Source organism: Tauraco erythrolophus, chromosome 7 (genome assembly GCF_009769465.1).
Source record: "Tauraco erythrolophus isolate bTauEry1 chromosome 7, bTauEry1.pri, whole genome shotgun sequence".
Lineage (NCBI taxonomy): Eukaryota > Metazoa > Chordata > Aves > Musophagiformes > Musophagidae > Tauraco > Tauraco erythrolophus.
In genome coordinates this window covers 23,731,225-23,752,241 of record NC_141471.1, presented here as the reverse complement: position 1 = coordinate 23,752,241, position 21,017 = coordinate 23,731,225, and the positions used below count along the sequence as shown (strand labels likewise).

General features: G+C 39.7%; 1 long non-coding RNA gene across 1 annotated transcript in view; it reads left to right on the top strand.

Annotated features, from left to right (window-relative positions):
• The window catches only part of LOC147528434 (uncharacterized), a 32,051-nt gene extending 11,252 nt beyond the window's left edge, over positions 1-20,799 (top strand). The window contains exons 2-3 of the long non-coding RNA XR_015222273.1: positions 13,850-13,918; positions 20,595-20,799. This is a non-coding gene — a long non-coding RNA (uncharacterized LOC147528434). The remainder of the gene's footprint in view (positions 1-13,849; positions 13,919-20,594) is intronic.
• The last annotated feature ends 218 nt before the right edge of the window (positions 20,800-21,017 follow it).

Genomic DNA, 21,017 nt, shown 5'->3' with positions numbered 1-21,017 from the left:
CATGCTGGAATTTGTTTGTTCTATAGGAACTCTGGTTTTGAACTGCAGTTTGCTTTGACAAGTAACTGCAAAATGGAAACTTTGTTTTCCTGAGATCAGCTCTCAGAAATATTGTTTAGGTGGCATCATGCTAAATTCCTTACTGAAATCCAGAAAGACTAGTTCTTCTACACTTTAGGAAACAGTTATCTTTTAAAATATGTGATTAGTACCATAGTCTCACTTTGCAGTTTAACCCACTGCCCATTTATAGTGGAATCTGATTTTTCTTTCATTTGAAACCCTCACTGAAGTCATGCACACAAAGAGACCAGACTCACAGGTATATAGGTGATTTTGTAATTTCAAATCTTCCCTCTTTTCTTAAATGTAAGAGGCTTGCAAGTATTAGTTTTACTATTTTTTCAGTCATACAATGCTGCGCCTGCATTGACAGATCAGTACAAATGCTTGGCATTTATGTCATGTATTTGTTGTTGAAGATTTCTAGGATAGGAAACAGCTTGTTTTCCCAGCTTAGTTACATTTTGCACTTTGATTCTCCTTCCAACTGGTATTTAGTAGTTTCCAATTCTCTACCCCCTCCAATTAGCCCGTGGGATCCTTTGGAGAGGGAGAAGAGTGGGAAAAGGCAGAAAGGTGGGGGACAGCAAGGCACCCCTTTGCAAGGTGCCAGCAAACCCCCTCTATCAGGACCCCTCAAATTACAGATGAGACATGAGGGGGAAGAGCAAAATGATGGGGAGAAAGGAACCCGTGCAAATTTGAGGAAGAGAAATAGTTTCAGGGGAGTCGGGAGAACAAGAGAAAGTAGAGTACGGTCTGTCTACGCTAGATCAGGGCAGGGAGCAATGGTCAAGTCATAGATTCATAGATTCATAGATTCAAGTCCTTTGTTAAATGAGGTTCAGGATGATCTGCTGGATAAGGATGAGAAGGCTGCTTCCTCCCAGGGAGAGGATTTTTGAAAGGAAGCACGTAGCAAAGCTCTCTTTGTACCTTCCATATTCCCAGTCAAGTTGCACTGTCCAGGTTCCCATCTGTCTCCTGTGGAAGTGCTTGGGATGGGGTAGAGGGGCATCGCATGATACTACAGTGGGTCAAGTGAGGACTTTTACCCTTTTTCTCTAAGGTTTTTAATTTACATTAATTTTATTCTTATTTAAATTTATTTCCTTAAATTGTATTTCAGATAGTTTTTCTTAGTATTATCAAACTAATGCTTACTGATGAAATTTCACAGTTGCATGTATTTCCTAAGCAACATGTTCTTCTGTAAAATAAAAAAATTAACTCGTTTTTAGCTATGTCTAGTCTGGAGACTGTGCTTAACCATAACTGACTGAGGAGTAAGCAAGCAAGGTTGCTGGAGTGGGTGGCCTTCATTCCCTGATACTTTCAAGGCATCTTGTGAGGACTCCCATCATTATCTCCCTCGTGGAAGACTGAAGTGAAGGATCAACTTTGCAAATTACTTTTCTCAAAACCAGTCACATGCACCTCTCAGCACTGTACAGAATTTGCTAGCTTTTCAGCTGCCAAAAATAACAAAGTCAAAACCTGAAGTGAATTATGATTTGTCTTCTTGTTCATAAGATGAAATGATTATTCTACTGTCTTAAGATTTCATATATTTTTATGCTAAATTAATGACAAAAATATTTGTGAAGAAAATGTCCATTTTGCACCTGTAACAGAATTTTCTTGCAGCACCAGCAGCTGTGTCTGTTCTATGTAGATGACAGGCTGACAAATGGAAAGATTATTTCTGTTCCTTCTTTCATTTGAGAGTCATAAATCTGAAAAATGCGGAATAGATTTTTTTTGTGCATCTTATAAGATTTTATAGGAAGATCTAAGATGGCAGAGAGGGCACCGTTCCAGAATATAAATTAAGATCTGTACTGGTACCACCAGCAGTCACTCAACGTGATTTGACAGTATCTTTGTCGAATCAATATACAATGCTTTGTTGAACTAGTAGAGTAAGTGGATATGTCTGATGAAATAAACAATGTGTTGTCCATGCCACTGACATGAATGCTTATTTAATAAGATCTTTTGATTCAAAATCAGTTTTCATGTGTACACTATTGCAAATCCTGCAGAAGTAGTTGTGTCAGCCATCTGTACAACCTCATATTCCATTGAGATGCAAATGTGTATGTAGTGCTACGTATCAATAGTAAATACTATGATAATTTATATTCACCCTGCATAGGCAGACACAAGGCTTTATCCTTTCTCAGCGATGATACAAAAGCCAAACAAACTGAATGTGGAGTTATTGGTCAGCTCAGGTCCTCTTCGTCATGAGATGTTTTGCTCTGTGCTGCTCTGGAGCCCGCTGATTTGAGGGCAGTGATTACACCACAGACCTACAGCTCCGCAGGATTTTTTTCTTGATTTTCAATGCAGCAGTTCCAATACCAAATTTTTCCTCAGACACAGAGCTGCTAAATTTAAGAAAAATATAGCTCCATCCATACGTATCTGTGGCAATTCAAAGGCAGTGGATTAAGTTGTATTTGTGCTGGTGAGCAGCTAAAGCCAGGGAAAATGTCACCCTGGACCACACTGCAAGGTATCTTCAGGGGACAGTGGTGTTGGGAGAAACTGATCTCTCAGATTGCTGACACAATTAAATTGCAAAATCCTTTCTAAGCCTTAAATGACATAGCTCATACGTAATTTTATTTAATGTTCTGATGACTGCCTAAATAATTTCTTAATGATAAACCTTTTTTTTCTCTCCTTTTATTCTTCTTTTTATTCCTATACGTATATACAAGCACAGGTACTCTTTATTCAGTTGAAGTATTAAGATTATATAATCAGAGGGGACTTTAATGTCATCTTTTAGTGCATGAAAGGTCATAGTACAATAAGGATTTATGCCTGGTTATTCTGAGAAAGTCCTTTTATTCATCGTGTAAAAATGAAAACCAGGTGGTGACAGGTTCTCTTCTTTAACTGTGTGATGACTTCTCCATCACTATAAGCCCTTTTTATCTCTGGTAGTGTAAGAAATACTGGTTGGTGCTTGAGCATGGGTGAGCCAAATTATTTTTTTTATGGAATAGCTGGATATAGCAAGTCTGATCTATCTTTCTTTCTCACTGGTACTGCTTCCACAGAGACAAGCATAACCCCTTTCTACCTCAAATATCCTGAAACCTTTACATTTTCTTCATCTTCATAGGCAATGAAAATCTTCTTTTATAGGAGATCTGTATAAAGATTGACCCCTCCATCTGAGGCCTTGAGTGGAATCCAGGGTTTGTGCTTGTGTTTTGCCTGCAGAGCGAGCCACAGTGTGTTTGAAATTATAATTGTTTTTTCTTTGTTTGAAATTATAAAGCTATAAAATAACTATTTTAACTTGAGTGTAGAAGGCCTGATATAGTATAGCTCCCTGGTCTTCCTTAATATATGAACGAACAGCCTAAAGCAGAGAGGGCAAGCCTGCGCATGTGGGCTGGTGTCTTCAAATGTGGCGAGTGGGAGGTATGAAGCTCCCCATGTACCTCCCCTCTGCCTCCTACTCCCTGTGTTCAACATCCATCTCCAGATGGAGTGAAACAGGGAAGATGCAGAAAGGTTGCTCCGTTCCTCCTCCATAGCGTGGCCGCCTTCACAGGATGATTCAGGAAATTATCCTTTTTCATGCATTCCACCCTCTGGCAAGCATCTTCCCCACAGAGGATGCGAGAAGCATCTCTACCTCCAGGAGGAAGGAGATAAAATTGTAAATAACATTTAAGAGTTAACTATTTTTGGCTATGTTGCATAGGCTGAAAGTCCTATTTTCTCCTTCAGAAATTTGTTTCGTGTGATGTGACTGAGCCAAGTCAGGGAGTGAACACAGAAGATGTTTCTACAATTACAAGGGCCACAGACCAGAGATCAGCAGAACAAGTGAGATTCAGATATAATGAAAATGGGAAATCATAAAAGCAGAGTTCCTGCCACAGCCATGGGGCAGGACTCCCACAGGTGCTGCAGCTTCTGTAACACCAAGCAAACCTGTCCTGCAATTCGGACATGTCCCATGGCATGAACCCTACCCCTCCACTGGCTGGCATCACACCAAACCGAGTTGTGACAAAGTCTTCGGAGCAAGGCAGCACCATTTCTATCCTTCTCTGCGGGCAAATGTGCTGAAGAAAGACAGCTATCTGATTATGTATGGTCTCCTACAACCTGGTGTCTCTCTGAAAAGACACTGGTGGGTTGTGGATGGGCTCCAGCACTAGTCCTAGGTTCTTCTCAGTTAAAGCATTTTGAGCCATGGCTATTCATGGTTCTCATCTTTGCATTTTCCCAAATCTGGATACTACATTGTTTGTTGTTTTTTTTTTTTTAAATAAATGCATCTCTGCCAGCATCCTCCCCTTTCACAGGCTCCAGTTGCTCCTAGCCTGTTCTCTCCAGTTACGTCTAGCCTGCCAGGTAGCAACACTGCACCGACGTCTGGACTTGCACCATGCTACCTCCTCTGTCCTTGGAAAAAAATCCTAGACACACAAACCAGTAAGGAACAGATTTTTTTGTACCTAATCTAAACTGAAGGCTATGCTTAATTTGTAGTCTAAACACAACCTCTGAATTGCTCGTTGTGCTCCCAGGGTCTTATTTTTGAAGGAAGAATATAGCAGACAATGAAGGTTAAGAAGATCTTAGAACGCTTTTGCTCATTCATAACCATTTTTAAGAGAGCACTTCACTATACTTCTGTTTACAAAACAGTAAACAGCACTAAGGAATTTCCCTCCTCCACCAAGGGGGATGCAAAGAGTCTTGTCTCTTGGTGCTTCCTCTTGAGACTGTGGGTTTGATAGATAATGCCAAATGATTTAACTGTCTATGTTGATACAGCACAGGGGTTTGATCAGTAAAATACACCAGCGCAACACATACACATATAGGAATGCAGCCCACATCAAATGCGTTTACTATCAGTTAAATATTTAAGTGTCATGAATTGTAATTATAAAAAGAAAATAATAATAAAGCTATTCTAGTTCTAGTAGTGGTTATACAAAATATAATTCTTGACCCTGTGCTGTCTAGCACTTTCATTATTAACAATTATCTGGGGAAAAAAATCCTAGCAAAGTTTGCAAATATCCCCAAAATCATGAGAGAAAACAACAAACAAATTTGCTGGCATTCAAACAGGTATTTCAATTCAGGCCTAAATGTCAGGGGTAAAGACTACTACATTTCTCTAGAAACACAAATTCTGAAAAACTTCTTGGGATTTGGAGCAGAAGATCTGCTGCTCAGTGCTGGGGCAAGAAGAGCTAATGTAGATAAACAGGATGATCTCAAGTAAGGAGTTTGTACTCAGGAATATTTTTTCATTGTCTCTTGTGATATGAAACCCATAAGACAGGATAGGAAAACAGAGTGTGGCAGATTCAAAACAAACAAAGAGATTATTCTTTTAAAATCTTTTATTGAAACTGCTAAACTCATTGGCATATAATACTATGGATACCAAAGCTCACTCTAATGAGACAAGTTCTTGTTAAGTACCTTCCACAGGGCACTCTTGAACACAGAGGTGTTTGTATTTGTCCTAAAGCTGGAGGCTGGAAGAGGAGTCCAGAAAATTTCACTCACTTCTTACTTCATTCCTTTCTTAAACTTTCCCCAAGTCATTCGCTATGCACCACTGTGAAAAACAAGCCATTTGTCTAGATAGACCTTGGGTCTGCCCTAGTACAGCTAGTCATATGTTGTCGTTCCTACTACTGCTATATTTACCATACTGATAAATGATCAGCTCTCTAATATTGTGTCCAGTTCTGATGTTCACAGTCCAAGAAGGAAACTAAAAATTTGAAGACTGTAAGAATGGTTTAAAGTATTAGGAACTGAGTCAAATACTAAGAGATCCTATTCTATTTCCCTTAATAAGGGCAGGGCTAAGGGATAGTTTGCTTGTAGTCCAAAAGTATCTAACCGGGAAAGGCCAAACTCTTCAGCAGAAAAAGGTCATGCATTATTGTAGGATTCATCTGGCTAAATATAGATGTCTATAACTGAGCTGGTCCATCTAGAAGCTGTGTGTCAATACAGATCTAAGCAATCCTCTCAGTGGATTGTAAAGCACAATTCATCTCAGTCTAAAGTAGATGTCTAAAATGGGTTAGATGAATCACTCCCTTAAAGTTTCTATTTGCTCCACTGTCTGTGAAAGGCACCTAGTGTGACTAGTGCAGCTGCAGACCTCTACTGACGGTGCCCAATGTTGGCTGAATATTACTCTTAATGTCTATGAACTGATTAGCAGAAATTAGTAAGAATAGTAGAGTGCAGATTACCGCTCAGTGTTATTAGCAATTAGAACACATTCTGAAAGGACTGAGATGGCTTTTCTTTCAAAGGCTTTTTAAAAATTAAAGTTACACTTTATTTCCTAGAAAATATGCCCTAGTTGAAAGACAGCTGTTGGCCTTGTGCCACAGGACTCCTCTGGCCCACGTTGCACCAGAGGTCAGACTATCAAAACATAAAGATTCTTCCTGGCCTTAAAAAACTGTGCCTTCAATCACTGCTAATGAGTAGTGGCATGTTTTCAATGCTTTATTAAGTGGCTCTTGATCAATACAGATGTGCCATTTACCTGCAGGGTTTTTCCCACAATTGTTAGCTGCTGCTGCTGTGTTTGTTTCAAAGAATGTAATGTTACAAATGAGCTTACGAATCTCAGACATGCTGAAGTTTTCCATCAGTACCAAAGGGCAGATTTAGCAGTGGCTCAGAAGGTGGTAGACTTCCCCCTTAGCACTCCTCTCCATGCTGTGCAGCCAGAAGAGAAGCTGTAGTGTAGTACAGCCCTTTCTATCCTAGAATCATAGAATCATAGAGTGGTTTGCGTTGGAAGGGGCCTTAAAGATCATCTAGTTCCAAGCTCCCTGCCATGGGCAGGGAGACTTTCCACTAGACCAGGTTGCTCAAAGTCTCATCCAACCTGGCCTTGAACACCTCCAGGGATGGGGCATCCACAGCTCCTCTGAGCAACCTGTTCCAGTGTCTCACCACCCTCATTGTAAAAAATTTCTTCTTTATATCAATATCATGGCAGCATCCAGCACCATGTGGATCACTTATTTTGTGGTGAAAATAGCTCAATTTAAAGCTTGGCATCTAAGGAGAGTCTTTCCTGATTCAGTCTTCCCTGTCACTGGCAGGTTTATCTGTAATATAGGTTGTCTTTATATCCATCACTGTCATACATGAAGAAAAGACAATGATGTGTGCATGGGTATGCCATAAGTGTGTTGCATACTACCCTTGTTTTCATTAAGTATAATGGCAAGTAAACACATTAAACTTAGTGTTCGCAAATACAGTGTTACTTTGTATTGCTGCCATTTAGGATGACTAACCAGGACGTGCACACAGTAGCTGTGTTCTTGAGGTAGCTGGTATGAAATCACATTGTGAGTCAATACAATAACAAAAACACTTATGACTAGTCCAAATACCTCACCAACTAAAAATTTTTCTGCTAATTTTGTCAAATCTATGACATGCATAGTAGTTCCTGACACTGTCCCTTCATTATTACTGATATTATTAGAAATCCTGCAAGTTTATTTTATTAAAGGATTGATCAAGGATGGCATGGGGGAAGGGGACATTGAAGAATATTATAAAATCGGAAAAATCTGTTTCCCATGGGCTGAACAGTGATCAGTATCACTGGTAATAATCACTGTGTCATCCCATTTGTTTTCATCTCATAAATGAGCATGGCTGAGAAAGCTATACCTGAAAGGCTTAAATACCTGCTTCTTAAAGCTGGATCTCCAGCTGCAGGTGCTCAGGCATCTCTAAGGTACTATCATCAAGCCCAGTCATAAATCACAGACACTTGCTGTTTACCACTATGACTGATCTCCAAAAACAGGATCAATGCAGCTCATTCCTGAAACCTGAAAACAAGTGTATATATGAGAGAAAGTGTCAAGAAAGACAATATTAAAAAGAAGGTCAAACTCTAATTCACCTTGGTTCCCAGAAATGTTCCTTAAAGCCTCTTGATGAGAATAATTTCACAGCCTGTGTGGATTGCATTACGCCTACCCTTAAAGCGAGTCCTTTAAAGATAGTTACTGACTCATTTTATTCTAAAAAATCTTTACTGCAGTGACATCCCTTCTTATCAAATAAGGCAAATACAGGTGAATTAAATGGAGTTTTCGATGGTATTTTTGCTGCTACGAGGCTCACTCCGGGTTTTGCCCCAATTTTGGGTGATGGAGGGACATCTTTTTGCACTGTTCCAGGAGAGGCTTGGAGAAAAGTGAGCACTTTGAGGCAGTGATGCATAGAGCAGTCTATATTCTCCAGCACAGGGAACTGCCTTGTTGTGGGGAGCAGGCAAAATCAAAGCTCCTGCCAATCTAATTCCTTTCTCCTTACACAGAGTAAAGTCATTACTCCGCAAAGAAAGATTGCTCTCCCTCTCACAATCTGGTCTTTAACTCCAGCATCCAGCACTGAGACACAGGAGGAATTCTCCCAGCCTTTGGCACCTCTCTGCTGTGTGCCAGCTGAACCACAATTTGTTCCTTCCTGAATGCTTCCTGCAACTGAAGGAGCAGACTGTGCTATCACTGTACTTGTACAAGGTGAAAGCAAAGATCCTTCCAGCCTAGTATCCTGTTTCTGAGAGTGGACAGCAGCAGATGTGCTGGGAAGAGTGTAAGAAAAAAAGGCTTTCTGCCCCACCATTCAACTCCACAGGCAGAAGTGGGGCCACTGCCGTCTTCCCCCAGCAGGTGTCCAGAAGCGGGTGCTTCAGAGCTTTCCCAGCCGCTGCGGCCATCTCCAGTTGGGCAGCAGTGGCCCAGCGTGGGCGGACTCCCACCTCTCTTCAGTGTAGGTCCAGCCACGGTTTGGGCTCCTTTGTCCCTGTCTTAAATAGGGCATTCTTCATCTTAAATGGAGCATTCGCAGAGGTGCTGATTGCTTCGGCCCTGGCCTGAGGGGATGGGGAGTCTGACCTGGCCAGAGGTGGTCCGATCAGTTTTGGAGCCGGGGAAGCTTTTCACAGCTACTTACAGGGGCCATTTCCACAACCCCTCCCGTGCTACCAAAACCACATCACGTAAACCCAGCACAATCTGTTACAGTTTTAGAGTAGGTCTGTGCAGGCATGGCTGGGGAGATGGGCAAAGGAAATGTTCACACCATATTCTGGTGCCAACTTAGCACTTAAGAAGTCTTCTGTAGCCAAGATAAAGAGAAGGCATGTACCTCAGCTCTACAATTATCCTACAGAGATCAGCTTCCTCATATAGTTTCTAAATTTGGAGCTAAAATTCAGGCAAATGAACACCCTTCCCATTACTCCAACATTTTCCAGTTACCAGTTTTGATTTAAAAATAAAACTAAGTTACTAGATCTCTGACAATCTGCAGTAGCCCAGCATCTTGCCCTGCAGCAGTTTCAACTCCGGGAACAACAACAGAACTTTTAGGAATAAAAACTCTGACTGATTTTCTAGTTAACTTAATTTATTGTAATTAGCTTTACTTAATTATACATACAGCTGTTCTGCACCCTCAACATAGCTCAGGGGACTGTTTAAACTGCTGAAGTCTAAATGTCATGTTTTAGCACAGTATAGAGCACAATATTCTTCTCAGGATCTGGTGGGAGGGAAGGGCATCCAGCAGCCCATCTTTCTTTCCTTTCACTCTCTCCACACACTTTCAGCACATCCTCCTCTCTATTCCTTTTCTTCTTGGCCGAGAAAGAGATATCTGTTCCTCTGCTAAACCTGACACTCACTCAGTGAACGGAAGGGCTGTGGATATCACCACCTTCACCCCTCCACAGGTCATGCACTTGCTGTCTCCAACTAGTCTCACCTGGTCTAGCCAGAGGAGGAATATGCCTCAAAGATGATCTTAACCTTGACTTTTCTGCTGCCTTTACACCACTGGGATATAGAGGTGTTCTTCTTTCCTTATCACAGATAAAGTGTGGAAATATTTATGATATTGAATCCCATGTTACAAATCTCATAAGGACACCTTCTTTAAAGTAAAGCTTCATAAGGACTTTTTTCCACCCTGTTCACAAAGCATTCCTGTGCTCCTAAAACTGGTTAATAAATTCTCTAAATCACCTCAGTGCAAAAGGCAGCACAATTTCAGCAAATCAAGCACTTACTCACATAATCACCTGGACTCTTCCACTAGGTTTGTATTGTTTATTAAAAGCAGGTAATGACAATATTTGAAATAGATTGGAATTTTAATCTGCCTTTTTATCAGATGAGACTGTGCAAGGTCACCTTTGCTGCAGTTCAGACGCTCCTGTGTGCACACTCTGTACACAGATAACCAGCACTGTCTGATTTTGATTGTATTGTCATTTCACTTAAAATAGTTTATATTATTTTCCCTTTATTAATCCATTACAGTTCTGATATCCTTATCTTTACCAAGTCTTTCTTGTTTTGTCAAATTTTTGCAAGCAAGATGTAGAAGGTGCCAGAACATCTCGGGGATAATTACTCTTCAACTCATTTGAAGCAGTAATGATGATATTCTAGATTTTTATGGAGCAAATGTTTTATGTTTTATTAATTGCACTTGTTCCTTTCTTTGGTATTTTTCCTGATGTCTAATAGCTTTCCAGGTTTACTGTCAAAACTACTCCTATGCTGCACATCTTGTACCCCAAAAGAAAGCCTTTATGATAGCACTCTAAAGCCCAGATGCTGCCCTTTGGAGAAGGAAGGTATTTATGAAGAAAACTTTAGTCAGAAACATGTTCATTACTTGTGATGGGGAATGTCTGGCAGATTTTGCCCTTTTACAAACCCGGGTCTCAATGTATGGATTCTGTTTGTCTAACACAATCATGATTTGTATCACCATCCTAGCCAGGTACCTCAGAAAATCTAACAGGTATAATAAACAAAAATCCTTGTACCTCTCCTCCATACCCATCTGCCTCTTCCTTCTCCCTTTCCTTACGTTTTTCCCCCACTGCCATGAGCATAAGAGATTTGACCAAACCATAGGGTAATTTTATTTTTTGTTGGGAACGTTACATCAAAGGTTTGAGGCAGTCAGGGTGATCTGGTCGTGAGCTGAGTAGTGTCGTAGGGACTGTTGTGGGGTAGCATGAGGATGGAACCATGACAGAGTTGGTATCTCCCTGGGAAGGAAGCTGCTCACTCTAAACTCCTGCAAATCCTTATAGGATTTTGCTGATAAGGACTGGGGACCATATAAGATGGAGGCAGCAAAGTTTGACTATGAAATGATGAGAAATTTTTGTAAAAATCATTGAATATCTATGTACCACTTAAAGCACCTTAATCTGCCTTTCCAAACCTTCAAACCGATCTTCAAAGGGGAACTTGTTGCTGAATAATCTACCTCCGTATCCTGTTTTTTTAGAAACTGTCCTTATCCTCCATACACTGCAAGGCCCAGAATACTGCAGAGAGCCTTGTTCTCACGTCTCTCCTGTAGCTCAGAGAAGCACCATTTAAGAGAACGGCATAAAACATAGAGCCTGTGGCTTCCATGTGACCCTTCAGGATGTTTGTGGCAGTGTAGGGACATGATGTCAGGCTCTGGATATTCCTTTGACTATTTTCTCTGCTCAGTACTGCTGGCTGGTAAGGCTGAGGACATCAAGCTATAGCATCTTAGGCAGGCTAAACCATATTTTGAAGTGAAGGTCAAATTATTCTTTTCTAATGAAGTGCTGGTTGTTTCTTGTATACCTTGCAGAAAAAAAACAGCTCCACACAACAGATGGAGGCCTGGCTGTCCTGCTGTGCCCCTCCGAGTCCCACATTTCGCAAGTGAACGAAACACAGAGGCAGATATATGCCTGACCTCTCTTCAGGACATTTTCCTACCTATTTAGAGAGGCTAAGAGGATGCAGGTTATGCGCTTTTCCATGAGTTTGCTTGATGTTTTGTCACAGACAAGAGTCCCGAAGTCAAGTAAAAACAGCCTCAGCTGCCAGAGGGTTTTGCAGCACAGAAACGGTCGGTGGGGCTGCGTGACTGTTGTGGTGGGGGACAGGAATAGTTACAGACCTCTTACTTTAAGGCCACTTTTGAATTCCTTTTTTAAAAAGCTGTCGAAAATTGCTTTTAAATATTATCATTGAATATGATTTTTTTCCCTGTCTGTCTTTGCTGCCCAAAGAAAGTCAGAGGTTTGTGAAGCTAAAGGGGTGGCATGTGTCTCATGAAGTAGCGTTTGCTCTTCCGCAGTTCTCAAAGCCTCCAGCTAAGCCTATCAGCGTTCCTGTCATTGTTTCGGTTGAGGCTAAACCAGAGCACAGAGAGGTCTTTAACTGTAGGAATTATCAAGTGGTCAACTGGCAGCCTGAAAATGACACCCAGAAGGACCCTGTCCATCTCCTATAAAGGAGGGCCAAGTGAAAAGTTTTAGAGAAGAACTGTTAGAAGTCTCATAGAAGTCAGAGTCTTCTTCCTCCAAGTGTAATAGCTCAAATACTGAGAGATGAGTGATATCCCTGTTGTTTTACTGGAAATTGTTCTAGACCCTCAAACATACAGTTTTGTTGGTGTCCTTACCAGCCCTCAGGGTCAGATCTGCTCCTTTTCAATATCAAATGTCCAGATGCCCAGGACTGGGGCATGAGAAGGCAGTCACATGAAAAAACAGAAATAGCAGAGGAATTTGTCACTGAAAGTAAGAGCAACTCATTAGTGATGTACCGACTCACACTTGTAAAGTTATCTCTGACATTTGACTGTCACCTTGTCCTCCTGGGCACCATTTCTGTATTTGTTCAGCATATTGCGTCCTCTGATACTTAAAGAGTAATGCTTAGATTCACGAAGGGGTTGAGATACAGGTGCTAGTACAACAGAAAGTTGCTATTTCCTAAGAAGTCAGGGTCCAGCAAGGCAATTCCCAGAACAAACTGGATGTTAAGCACTCTAGGGTTACAATTCCTGATGCCCAATATGTCCAGCTGGTCAGCAGGGAGTGATGCAGAAACCCTGAGAGAGCTGCTTTGGGATTTACAGTCCAAGAGCCCTCCCTGAATTTAAGTATCCACAACTAAGTTGTCCCTTGGATATACGTATCTATCATCTCAGCCTTTTCTTTGGAAAGATGGCAGCAGAGGAAGGAGATGTGTGAGTGGTAGTCAGTCTTATTGCCTATAGTGACTTGTTACACCTAAGCAGGCTGTGCAACACATGAGGCTAATTTTGTGATTTTATTTCATGTTTAGCCTTCTGTGCCCCACATCTTTGCTGAGGATTCCCAATGCTTCCAAAATTAAAAAAATCCACCCAAACAATGCAATCCCCAATCCCCCCAAAACCCCAACCCAAACAGTAAGGTACACAGCAATATTCCTCGGTAGATTTTCAAATTGACTGTCGTTCCGGACAGAAGTGTGTTGTCCTGAAATTGGAAATAAAATATTCATATGATATTGCTACACTCTTTTTGAGCTTAAATGCATAAATTTTGCTGGCTTCCTGTAACAATAAAAAAAATAAATTTGTTTTTAAATCACAAAGTAGGCAGATACTGGAGGAAAACTCTAGAGCCAATACATAAATATTTAGCAACTCTTTGCTTTTAATGGACTTTACAAAACCTGTTGGGCAAACACAATGCTAACTAAATAATGCTGATTGTACTTCTTCCCAAGAAGAAATAATTGAAAGGAATCAAATGATAAATGAAATGAATGGTGCCCCATCAAAACAAATGGTGATAAATAGAAACACCTTGGTGTTGCTAACGCTCACTAATGCGAACTGGTCAGTATAATTTATAATTATTTTTTTTTAACTTTTACAGGCTGGTTCTTTGTGCTAAATCTTATGTTAAAGTGATAAATTAGGAAGAGGAAGGTTGTCTAATGAGCAGGTAAGCAGCAATATATCAAAAAACCCAAACAAATCTTGGCTGTTACTAATCTGTGGGGTTCTTTTGGTTTTCCTTTGAGGGTGGAATAGCACATTTGGTCTGAAGATGCAGCCAAAAATATATAAATATTTTATGTTACTTTCCATAGATATGCATGATAAGCACACATATATGCATATCATCTTCAAATACGTGTAAAAGTCTGCAAGACTAGAAGGACATCTTTACACATAATCGATGGGACAGTTTGCAGTTACTTGCCTATGCATGTTTAAACATGCAACTATACAACTACATTTCTGAAAGTGAAGCCCTTCATGTTGTGCATGATATATAACCCACTAAAATCAATGGGGAAATACTCATTGAATTCAATGAATATTCGATCAAATGCTTAGTTTTCTTACTTTTAAGGTAGGATGCAGTTCCTCTAGGGAATATATTTAATCACAAGTGAAGTACCTCTAATTGTCCTCATCATTCTGTTCAAGAAGACTTAATGAAAAGAGAGAGACTCATATTTTGTCCTACAAAGATTGAGAAATGGTGAAAATTTAAACCACACAAATATCAGGAATCAAAATATTGAGAATTTTCATGAATAATGTAGGTGAAATTGTCATTTCTATGCTTTCAAATATTTCATTTTGCTTCTGATTTCTGTGTTTTAAGTGACTCAAATGTCAGTATAGAAGTAATTTTGAACTGAAAATTCAGCATGTCCTTTTCTGGAATAGTAACACTGGAATCTTTATGCTGTTTATGTAAATATTTTTTTTCTTTTTGAAAGCTAAAATACAGATCTTTTCCCATATTTTGAGTTAAACATTTTTCAGCAAGAAAACTGTTTATAAAAAAATTCACTACTTATTCTGTTGCAAATTCTGTAGTCCTTACAACCAGCAAAACTAGAAGCCTTTTCCCTTTTTTTTCTGCTATACATGGGTGAATTTCCTTAAAGTTCCTCTAATATTTAAGGATATATTGCATACAAATCTGTCCATAACTCTCACTGCCAGTTGTTTGCTGAAAATGCCCAGCATGGACAAGCTGATGAAGATGATGGTTTGCCCCAGTGCTTTCAGCTCAACATTTTGCTCACTATCAGAAAGATTTGATCCAGAGGTTTGATGTCTAGATTTTTCAATCGTCTATGAATATCTATATGAAAATCATGACAAGAAGAAAAAAATATCGCATATTAAACTCTGACTCCCTGGGCTAGTAATGTTGCTCAGAAGCAAAGCCTGTCCTTGCTATGATTTTTCAAATTTGTATTTAGATTTGTTGCTTTTCTTCACGTGGTCCCATATTTTCCTGACTTTTTTGCTCTGTTTACTTATTATGGGAGAACCCAGTTCCTTTTCTGTTTTCAATCTCATCCTAGAGGACATGTACACCAGACAAAACTTCCTCAAGCCAACTGCAAGGCTTTTCTTTGCCGTCCCCTCAGTCTAGTGCAAGGGCACGATTTGGTAGAGCTGGAGAGTGATTCTGACAGATAATACCCTAGCAGACAGCTGTGTAGGTAAACTTATTATGAAAACTTCAGAGAAATGGAAGATAACCTCCTGTGGCTGCAACGTACCTTCTCATATATCTCACGGGCTAAAAATAGGCTTTTGTGTTTATCTACAATTTGTATTTTTTATTTTCTGTGAGTTTCCTATTAATAATGGACAATAAGCTAATTAAAAAAAACCCTCTCTGTGTGCTTTGGCTCTCTTATAGCTGAGTTAGCAACTCTGGCTACATGCTGAGATGACTGGTAGAGCTGCAGGCCCTTATTGCCAAGGTCTGCAATATATTTTTCCCTCACTGGCAATGAGCAGCTTTTTCTTCTTTTAAAGCTTCTAGGTAATAGTCTTATTATTCCAAACTTACAGAAAGACACCCACATAGGCACCAGATGAAAGCCTCGGCAAGTCCTGCATTTAAAAAAATCCTGAATTTTTTCTTTTTACTTAAAAAAATTCCCTTTACCAACATCTTTATTCTTCTTAAAACTTTAGTTACCACATCCATATTTCACCTTTACCTTCCAGCTCACATTTTGTGCTTCCCTCCAGTTACCACTAGAGCTGAGAGCCTTGCAAGACCCCCGGGAGTTTGAGAAATACTGCCATTTTATCCATAGAAGCCTAAGTCCCATGCATTAAAGGTTTTACCTGCCTTTGAAATCAGCTACTTAAGTTCCCTTTGATATTTTCCATGGTCATACAGGAAACCTTTGGAGAAGCAGAGACCTAAACCTGGAGCACCTGCTATTAAGTGGTCTTGTGCATGGTTGAGTGCAGCTTATTTTCTGCCCAGATGATATCAGATCTTCTTAAAGATCAGCAAATCTTTTAAGACTTTTTGCGGTTTTGGGAGGAGAGGGACCAAGAATATGGACTTACTCGTATCTGGAAGGGGAATGTGCATCCTACACTTTGGATAGCATGAGAGCAAGCTACTATAAAGCAAAGACTGGGGAACATCCATGGAGTGAAATCAGGGAGCATTTGCAGAGGTAATGAATCATGCACTAAGTAATAGATGGGATTTATTTACGTGGAGACGGTTTTCTTACTTTTGCAGACGTAAATCCTGTCAGAAAACACACATTAATGTTCTAGCTGACCTGTAGTTTTCAGTTGTAGTAAGAAAGTAATGAGCTTTTTGATTTCTCAGGTACCATGTATTGGTTTTTGCCATTGGGGTACTGCAGCCTTAGATACAGTGGGTCTGAAGACTAAGTATTAAATGTTTTTCGGTGTCTGAGAGAAATAATACAGCAGATAAGTGGTTCAGGAATGTATATTAATCAGCCTCCCCTATTGCAAACATTTCATCATACTTACAGTTTGCTCTATGTAAATCTAGCTTATTCACATGATTCTCATTAGGATTTCCTGTCTTCAAGAATCCACATGTAAAACGATTTCCTTTTCTCCAGCTGCACCAGAGCAGAAGTTTGCATTCAATTACTGCTAGATTTTTGCCACTTAAAACTAAAGTGCTCTGTTTTGCTGAGTTGACTCATCAGTAAAGGGTATGCAACATCCATCTTGCAACCAACCCTAGTCAGACCCTTTAATTAATGGCTTGGGATTCTGCTTTGTCTTTTAAAAGGATAAAATCTAATTGCGGTTCAGATTAGGCTGTCTAATGAACACGACCACAGAGCAATTGATCAAAACTAATAGGGGGAATAGTTATGCCTAAGTTAAGTAAACCTCTTGTTTGTTTTGCATAGGTAACCTAAGGAAACATTGCAAACATTATTGATGCACTCTTTACTTCACTGGAATTTAAGCAAAATACTTTGCTGTTGTTCAAAGACAGAAACTCTAAGTTATATTATCTTAGTACTAGGAATATTGCTTATTCATCTTCCATTTAGTATGATACTAAAAAGATGCTGTTTTGAGAGTTTTTTGACACAGAAAATCTAATTTTAATTTAGCTTTAACATTTTGCAGGCGTATTCTACAGGTTTAACTTCACACACAAAACCAAAACAAAACACAACTTTCTCCTATGGAATGTTTTCTTTTTATAATTGAAAACAAGCTTTATGTCCTTATTAGGCAGACTGAGAGATCAAAAGATAAACTTTCTATTTTTCAGTAGGTTCATGGTGTACTTGTAGGCAAGAATTAGGTCAGAGTATGAAATCCATGCTCCAAATGCACAGTAAATATATTCCACATTTACACAATAATAATATATCCCCAAAGTTCATTCTTCTCAGTCTTTAACTACAGAAAATTTCTATCACCTGAGCAAGGGTTTCAAGTTAAAGCCCTGTACAAAGATCTTATAAGATTAACTTGTATGGTGCAATTATTCAAATACAAGACTCTCACAGTTAGATATATTCAGATTTGCAAACAAAAGTCCAGACTCCTTTTATGTATTTTTTTCTGACGTGAGGCAAATTTCTTAAATAATAGACAAATTTTTCAGGTTCATTATTTATGCAAATTTGTATGGGAAAATTGAGTTTAAGATAATCATAAAAATCCTTGAACTGAGAACAATTTCTTCAACTGTTATGCTAGAGATGTGACACATTCCTTAAGATTTAGGAAAAGCTATAAAAAGAAACAAAAGAAGATATAAGAAAGTTTTCTAGACTAAGTGTAGATGCCATGAGTTTCACAGAGTCACAGAGCAGTGGGAAGACACCTCTGGAGATTGCCTAGTCCAACCTCCTGCTCCAAGCAGGGTCAGCTACAGCAGGTTGCTCAGGGCCATGTTCAGTTGGGTTTTGAATATCTCCAAGGATGGAAATGCCACAACCTCTCTGGGCAGCCTGTGCCAGTGTTTGACCATTTGCAGAAAAGCTTTTTTTTCTTATGTTCAAGCAGAATGTCTTGTATTCCAGTTTGTGCCCATTTCACCTGGGCAATCCTTGGACAATTATACCCTTACACCTTTTGCCCCTGCCCTTCACACATTCTTCATGCACTCTTTGGTCCAATGGTGATTTCTGGTCTGGGGTCTTCTAACACTTTATTGGATTCTTTCTCTGTCTTTCAGGCAGGCACTATGCTAACAGTTCTTACCTTGCCGAGTTGCAGCTTCTGCTGAAGGTGGTAACCTCCTTGTCTTCTGCTACATACTTCTTGAGTACCTGACACCAGCTGAATATGGAAACACTGAAAAAGCTCTAGACTCAGGATAAACACTACTCAGCAACTGCCAAAATATCAGTATGTTATCAACATTATTCTCATGCTAAATCCAAAACACAGCACTGTACCAGCTATGAAGAAGAAGATTAACTCTATCCCAGCTGAAAGCACATCTAAATAAAAGTTCACAGCTTGTGGCCTAGAGCTCCAGACATTCTAGCTACTCATTAATGTAGCGAAGTTAGTAATGTTAAACACACAGTATATTCTGTAAACCCTACATTCTAATGCTAGATATTTGACATTCATTCTGTTTAAAACTTGCTGATTTAAGCTAAACAACTAATATTTCTTAACAACTGCATGCCTAAGAAAATGTTTTATGTGACCATTTCTGTAGCTGTAGGAATGATTTCTACTGACTATTTCCAAGTGTCTTATCTATGTACTTGTTGATCAGTTCTACAGCAGAAAACAGTCTGGGCATCTCTAGGACACTCCAGCCAGGATGCTAGTCAACACATTTGAGCATACAAATTGTTGCCTGGGGACAATCTCCAGAAATGCCTGAAATTCCCAGCTGGAGAGTTCCTGGCACTATAAATCACCTTGCTGTGGAAGAGCTACTTTGAACACCCATTTCAAACCAGTCCACTGACAAACCAACCCATTGTCTTACCAAGGTAAATTACTAGCTGCAGGGTTCTTGACTACCCAGGGAATTAATGTCTCAAGTGTCCGTAGAGGCACAGCCCTGATGTGTCCGTAGAGGCACAGCCCTGATACCCATCTGCACCACCATTATAGCCACAGAACAAACTAGATTTTCATGCTTGTAGCTCATTTATACCTTAAATTCTACAATTCTTGCCGCGTTACCCACCGATGAAAAGACTGTCTCATGACTTGTCCACACTAAATGTACTAGTCATCCTTAGAGCAAGTGCCATGGCCCAGGATTTCTTTTCTCAAGGATGTGTCCTGATTTCCTCCCTGGGGCGTGTGTTTTCTGGAGCACGGTGACTCACTCTTGTAGGAGCAACAGGACAGTTCCCATCGCACCTGCTTCACAGCTTGCTTTCAGAGCACTCTTCTGCAGTATCTAGATTTGAGTGTTACTAAATACCACAGACTACAAATGTAAGATACAAATCCATGGGAAATAACCTTTATTAGTCCAATTACTTTATGAGAAAATTTTTCTTTAATTCTACAATATTTCCCAGCCAGCTTTCCATCTTAATGTCTCCTTCACCCATTTAGGCAGAAATGTGTTGCTCTGAAATGCAGAAATTTCCACAGGAATGCCAGAAATAGATACACACCATGAAAAGCTCCACATAGCTTACATCTACAGCTCCAACAATGAGAGAAATCAAAATATTTCTCAAAATATTTCTATGGCAAAAAAGGCAGGCTTCCTTTTCATTCTGTGTACAAACCAATGTGGAAGTATTATTTTTTTAATTACATAAAAGCTGCAAGGAAATTGCAAAGGAAGCCAGGAAAGGAATTGTAGAAATTAATGTTTTCTAAGAATTTTAAGGCTGTTCACTTTCATAAACAACTATTTCAAAATATGAAGCCAAATTTGTTCATTAACGAAAGGGAAAAAATAATGTAAAGCATTAGACTGCTGTAAGGAGAAGAAGATAAGAGGGATGATAAAGATTTTTTTTCCATATATGTCCAAAACGCAGGTTTTATTAAGATCACTGCAGAAAGCCAACCCATACAAAGGGAATCAGAAAATAACTCATTTTCCTTTTGCACATAAACCTGCTAGTCTTTAATATATGAGATCCCAAAATAAAAGCAATGAATCAGCACAATAAGAAATAAAGAGGTAAGTGTCAAGATCCCTTCAACATATAAAAATACAGCCATAGTGAAGAGATACTCTGACAAATTGGGATTTCCAGAGAGATGTGTCTGTCACACTCAGTTTTGGTAAAGAATTTCTTTAAAATTATATTCATTTGTGTAAGCTGTCAGTTGTCTGTGAGAAGAGGGAGAAAGAAGACATAATGGCTTTTTTTCTCTTTTATTTACAGCATCATCTTTCAGTAAGGCAGAAATTTCACTGAACAGATGTGGGAGATCCAGACTTTGCAGAATTAGCAAAGAAGCTGCATGAAAACAAAAACAGGAATTTGCCTCCCGTCTACAAACAGCTGAATATGCTTGAAACGACGTGTTGGGGAGCGCATGGCACGTTATCCTAGAGATACAGCCCTGCAGGAAATGTATCGGTCAAGGGAGAAGAGCTTTACTTTCTGTTACTGAGAAAGACATTTTGAGCACCAGTTCTGGTTCCAATCAGCAAGGCTTGATGAGCTCGGCCCGAGCGCTCAGGGTGGCTCTGTATAGACAGCATCTATTTGCCATGGGCGCGATGCAGTTGCTCTGGCTGCTGGAACACACTGATCGCCTGAAATAGTCAATTAGATGCAGCGCTGATTAGGCTGGCTCTCTCC